We start from the raw sequence: 6,416 nt of genomic DNA, 5'->3' as shown, positions 1-6,416 counted from the left end.
TGGCCGAGGGTGGGAATACATTGGTGACATGACGTCACTAGCGAGGCACACCTCCCCCTGGCGTTTCACACCGATGAAGTAATGCTGAGTGGTGACGTCACAGAGCGGAGTTGGAGTTTAAGTTGATTTAGATTCATTTTACATTGCTCCATCTCTTGAACAGAGACCCCTTGCGTGCGTGAGCTCAGCAACTACAACATGGACATTTCTGTGTGTACACACTGTTTCTGTGTGTACACACTGTTTCTGTGTGTACACTGTGTATACACTGTGTGTGTGTACACTGTGTATACACACTGTGTATACACTGTGTGTGTACACTGTGTGTATACACTGTGTGTACACTGTGTGTGTGTACACTGTGTGTACACTGTGTGTGTACACTGTGTGCCTGTATCTCTGTGTGTGCCTGAGTCTCTGTGTGTGTGCCTGTGTGACACCTGATGATGATTGCTTGTGTTGCAGTCGAAATGTCGTGAGAATGTAATTGTTTTATATTTTTGTTATTTTATTGTTTCCCTTCTACGTGACTTTACCGAAAGAACAAGAATAAATATCAGCTCTATGTTTTCAAGTCAATACAGTTTGGGTAGTGAATAAATTATAGTCTAAATAAGCTACACATGACGAATTATAGGCAATTATAGTTATAATCAAAGACATTTTTAAACAATCACGTGGTCCCTGTAGTCGCCGTTTGAGACAAAATCTGCTTGAAAACAGTTTATCAACATATATGAATACATTGATTCGAATAAGCAGTGTTAATTTCCTATTTATGGCATGCCAGTTATGTGCCAGTTTTCGATATCAACATCACCTTATAAAAGAATAACATTTAAAAAATAAGCGCACAACCTTATCCGTGATGAACGCTGCACTTTGTCGTTTTCATGCAGGGGGCGCTGTAAACCTACACGCACCCCCTGCATGCGAACGACGGACGCGCAGGGACAGACGCTCGATTACGTTGGAATCGATCTGCAGACGGCCAGCAGCTCCGTGTCGCCTCATCTCGATCCCGCGATCCCCTACCAGGTGAAAGTCCGCATCGAACTGAACCCCCGGCAAGGCCGTCTACTTAACGACGAGAGAAAATTCACACAAAATGTCCTTCTCAACGAAGTCTTCCAGATGTAAAATGAACTTTTAATGAAGAAATAATGTAAATCAAAACACAACACAATTCAAAGATGTTTCATTTTAAAACTTCAAAACGGAGCATGGGGTACTTGCGTGAATGCGTCCTTCGTGTGCAAATGTAGTGACTTTCCTGGCCTGAAGGCCGTCAATGTATTGGACCCTTATTGGTGCACAGCGTCTCAACAAGAGCAGTGGGGTTTGCTTCAACCGATAGGTACGAACATCCAGACGTGAATCAGCAAGGAGCATTTCTAGTCCCAGTTAGACAAAATCTACGTCAACACGTAAGACAAAACTACAATTCGTGTTGTAGAGAATGTACCTCCTCCTATACGTGTAACTTTTAAGTGGTATGCCTTGTAACTGATGAATGATCCGAGCGTGCTCACTATTTCAAAGATGATGAGTTGCTCCAGAGGCAGACGCTTCGGGAAACACAAAAATACCCTTTGACCTGTATCACAAGAACAACGGGTCTCACCTGAGTTCTCTGTACAGGTTACTTCCAAAACACACACACTTTGTCCTAACATCACTTAATCAATGTGTGACCCTCAGACAAAATATTACATGTATGCGCACAATAAGACAAGTATTCATTCTAACTTATTGACGGGCATATTAACATTGAATTACTGCAGCGAAATTGACTGCATCACGTTACATCGTATTAACAAGAAGTTATTTTACAAATACACACCGTCTGCTTAACAGTGTATGTACAACGTACTATTGTTGCGTCATTCAAAACGAGTAGGCCGTTGCATGCTGGCGTCTGGGTCAAAATGTATCAAATTCTAAACATTACGCTACAAATAATAGATCACGGCACTTCGATGGCAACACAAGCAATCGTCATCAGGTGGGACAAGCACAGCAGCAAGAAGAAGAAACTGCTGGAGTAGACGCCTACTACTTCAGCAGTTTCTCTTGCTGTGGTTGTCCCACCTGATGACGATTGCTTGTGTTGTGATCTAAACGCCGTGACCTGTTATGTTTCTACCCACGTGGTGACTTTACCGAAAGAACTCAAGAGTGTGGAATCCTGCAGTCACGAAAGCTTCGAATCAAGATTGCCTACAAACTACATAACTGAGATGACGCATCAATCATCACCCCCTACTGACAGGCTCTTGTCCACATGCAGGCTGGTGCAGGGCCACCACCTTGTGCCACACAGGGGCAGCTGCTACTTGGGGATGCTCTTCGAGTGTTTCAGACGTGGTACGACACAAAACTCCGAGTTGCCGAGGCGATAAAGCAAGCACCATGTAAAAGCAATTATCATAACATAGTGAATGCTTGGGGGCTTGTCTCTCGCTCCTGGTTAGAGATCTACCCAACCCAAAGGTCCACAAACACTGGCCACCCTTACTCTGCAGGTTGAACCTAGGAGCTGAGTGTTCAACTTCACGTTCTTGTCATTAAAGGCCTATGACAAAGGTGCATCTATTGGAGCGACATCATCTCAAGCTTACACATCTACCGGGTCTCCAATTGACTTTGTATTGTCTCGGAGGAAGTCCACCCACACCTCCACTTCCACAAACTGCTGGGAGTTGCCTCGCTCTGCCTCACAGTCAGAATTCTCCTCCTGCTTTACGTTGCCTCCATCGATGTGAAGGTCCCATTTTGGAGTTGAATCTTCATCTTCACATTTCACCTTCACTTCTTCCCTCTTCACTATCGCTTCTTCGCTCTTCACCATCACTTCTTCCCTCTTCACCATCACTTCTTCACATTTCACCATCACCTCTTCACATTTCACCTCGATACCTTTAAAAGTGTCCAAGCTGGGATTTTCTTCCGGTTCGTGTTTCATGAGGGATGGGCTCATTGCGGCACTTTGACTTTCACAAGCTGATTTCAGACTCTGACTCCGCTCCTTGTGGATCTTCTGATGCTTTTGTGTTCTCTGGTGTACTTGAAGATTTGATGACTGTGAAAATGCCTTCCCACACGCACTGCACCTGAAGGGTTTCTCTCCCGTGTGTGTTCTCTGGTGTTTTTTAAGAGTAGATGAATCTGAAAATGTCTTCCCACACACACTGCACCTGAAGGGTTTCTCTCCCGTGTGTGTTCTCTGGTGTATTTTAAGAGTAAATGACTGTACAAATGCCTTCCCACATACAGTGCACTTGAAAGGTTTCTCTCCTGTGTGTGTTCTCTGGTGTGTTTTAAGAGCAGATGAATCTGAAAATGTCTTCCCACACACACTGCACTTGAAGGGTTTCTCTCCCGTGTGTGTTCTCTGGTGATTTTAAGAGCAGATGACTGTGCAAATGCCTTCCCACACACAGTGCACTTGAAGGGTTTCTCTCCCGTGTGTGTTCTATGGTGTTTTTTAAGAGTAGATGAAACTGAAAATGCCTTTCCACACACAGTACACTTGAAGGGTTTCTCTCCCGTGTGTGTTCTCTGGTGTCTTTGAAGATGAGATGAATCTGAAAATGCCTTTCCACACACACTGCACTTGAAGGGTTTGTCTCCTGTGTGTGTTCTCTGGTGTGTTTTAAGAGTAGATGAATCTGAAAATGTCTTCCCACACACACTGCACCTGAAGGGTTTCTCTCCCGTGTGTGTTCTCTGGTGTGTTTTAAGAGTAGATGAATCTGAAAATGTCTTCCCACACACACTGCACCTGAAGGGTTTCTCTCCCGTGTGTTCTCTGGTGTGTTTTAAGAGTAGATAAATCTGAAAATGTCTTCCCACACACACTGCACCTGAAGGGTTTCTCTCCCGTGTGTGTTCTCTGGTGTGTTTTAAGAGTAGATGAATCTGAAAATGTCTTCCCACACACACTGCACCTGAAGGGTTTCTCTCCCGTGTGTGTTCTCTGGTGTTTTAAGAGTAGATGAATCTGAAAATGTCTTCCCACACACAGTGCATTTAAAGGGTTTCTCTCCCGTGTGTGTTCTCTGGTGTCTTTGAAGATGAGATGAATCTGAAAATGCCTTCCCACACACACTGCACTTGAAGGGTTTCTCTCCCGTGTGTGTTCTCTGGTGTGTTTTAAGAGCAAATGAACCTGAAAATGTCTTCCCACACACAGTGCACTTGAAGGGTTTCTCTCCTGTGCGAGTTCTCTGGTGCTGTGTCAAATTTCCAGGCTGATCCATGCTGTATGCACGCTGGTCGCATTGTTGACTTGTCGTACAGAGCTGCTGTGCTGACTGCCTTTGCTCCATTAGACCAGTCTCAGCTGCAGACAGAAAATAAGAATATCCACACCATCTACACGTCAGTATCGAGCCATGGAGGAATGAATATATACAGTCACACGTGACTTACACGTCTATATTCATTCATGTATTCACGACTAGCTGTACTACCTGGCTTCGCCCGGGACTTGGATCCACCACGTCCGGCCGCCTTTGTCTCCCCAGTGGCGATGTTCACACCACAGCAGTTACTCGTTTGAGGCTGAGTCGACCTAGGGGAGGCCCAGGACCGGTTCAAACAATTATCACCGGTGGTGGCCGTGAGCGGGAATCGAACTCGGGTCGCCGGGTTCGTAGCGCAGCGTAGCGCTAACCGCTACACTACAATGCGTTACGCTTCCACACACACACAGACACAAAGACACACATAGACACACACAGACACACACACAGACACACACAGACACACACACAGACACACACACAGACACACACAGACACACACACAGACACACACAGACACACAAACACACACACAGACACACACAGACAACGCTAACCGCTACACTACAGTGAGTTACGCTTCCACATGCGAGGGTCACGTGACAGATTTGACGTCACAGCTCACTTGCCGTGCAAAAAACTCTATACATTATTGAGCTCCCCTCTACCCCCCAAAAATAAACTAAAAGTGTATTTGTATAATGTTTGTATGGTGTACAGTCTGGAAAGTACCCACATGGCAAATTTCCAGTTTGTTGCATGTCGGGAAGTACGCTAAACATTTTGAACAGACAACACACACAATCACAACTTTGCCTTTCATATATATTTGGAGATGCAGTGAAAAACTTTCCCAAATTCATCACGCGGTTTCAGTTTTTTGATTTTCAGTTTGATTTATTTTGGTTATAGTCCCGTGAGCCATTCGGCTCTTGAATCGGGTGCAACCACAACAAGCAACAAAACAAAAACACGACCAAGAAAATCATCTTACAGTGACTATGTGTGACTGTGCAAACAGCCTGTCATGGCATGCAATGAGAAGGCAAATGTCATAAATATTCCTGTAAGCCCTCGCATCTTCAACATTAATGTTGCCATAGAAACGTTGTGGGGTTTTTTGCTTCATTGTAAAAAAATATATCTGTTATTTTAATTTTATTTTCTATCTACGTGACTTTACCGAAAGAACCAAGAATATTAATTCCTGCAGTCACCAAAGTTTTAAGTCAAAACATTCACACACGTTGACAAAGCCTCACCTTGTGTTGTTGTGGGCAGGTCGCTTCTGATAACAAGAGCGGTATAGCAGCCCAAGCGGGCTTGGCCTGCTAACAAAAGAAAATAAAAACTGCGTGAATATTTACAATAAAACAAAGTTACAAAGTGGCGAGCCGGGTGAAGACAAATTAAACTTAAGCGAGATAATTAAAGTGAATGCAATCAGGCGAGGGCAGGAGGCAAGGCCCCGCGTGGCTAGGCCCCGCGTTGTAAAGTTCCAACCTGGACATCGATTCCCATGCTCGCTGCTACTCAACTGACATCCCTACGAGAGAGAGGCTCTACCTTGGTAAACAACAACAATCACCACCACAACCACCACAACAACAACCACAATCGCAATGAGAATTTCTCACCTCGGATTTCAGTGCTGTTACCTCCAGACGTCACGCAGCAGCAGGTGACATGACGTCACATCCGGGGAACGATACACGCTCCTCCCACAATGAGCGGCTCCGTAACTAAATAGAGAATAAATATATTATGTTAATGTACTCGTCCCATGTGTCGTGGGCAATGAACTCGCCGGCTTTAACGAATAAATTATGTTAATGAGTTGCCGTCACTGGGCGTAGCTTTGCCCAAATAAGGATTGGCACTGGAACTCAATCGGCAGTGACCCAAGCGGAGGTGACGTCACGCTCAAGAGCGCGGTGGAATACCATGGTGACATGACGTCACTAGCGAGGTACACCTCACCCTGGCGTTTCACGCCGATGAAGTAATGCTGAGTGGTGACGTCACAGAGCGGGATTGGAGTTTAAGTTGATTTAGATTCATTTTCATTGCTCCCTCCCTTGGGTGCGTGGGCTCAGCTACAACAACAAC

The 6,416-nt window shown here is 45.1% G+C and overlaps 1 long non-coding RNA gene across 1 annotated transcript; it reads right to left on the bottom strand.

Moving 5' to 3' along the window:
- Window positions 1-3,899: 3,899 nt before the first annotated feature.
- On the bottom strand, window positions 3,900-5,999 carry LOC142922482 (uncharacterized). The gene is made up of 4 exons (XR_012940072.1): window positions 5,945-5,999; window positions 5,570-5,638; window positions 4,476-4,576; window positions 3,900-4,345 (listed from the first exon to the last, which is right to left on the bottom strand). It is a non-coding gene; the product is annotated as an uncharacterized LOC142922482 (long non-coding RNA).
- Between the last annotated feature and the right edge of the window lie 417 nt (window positions 6,000-6,416).

Source organism: Petromyzon marinus, unplaced genomic scaffold (assembly GCF_048934315.1).
Source record: "Petromyzon marinus isolate PM22_M1 ecotype Great Lakes invasive population unplaced genomic scaffold, UKy_Petmar_22M1.pri1.0 PM_G_Scaffold_99, whole genome shotgun sequence".
Taxonomy (NCBI): domain Eukaryota; kingdom Metazoa; phylum Chordata; class Hyperoartia; order Petromyzontiformes; family Petromyzontidae; genus Petromyzon; species Petromyzon marinus.
This window is presented reverse-complemented; position numbering and strand designations above follow the sequence as displayed.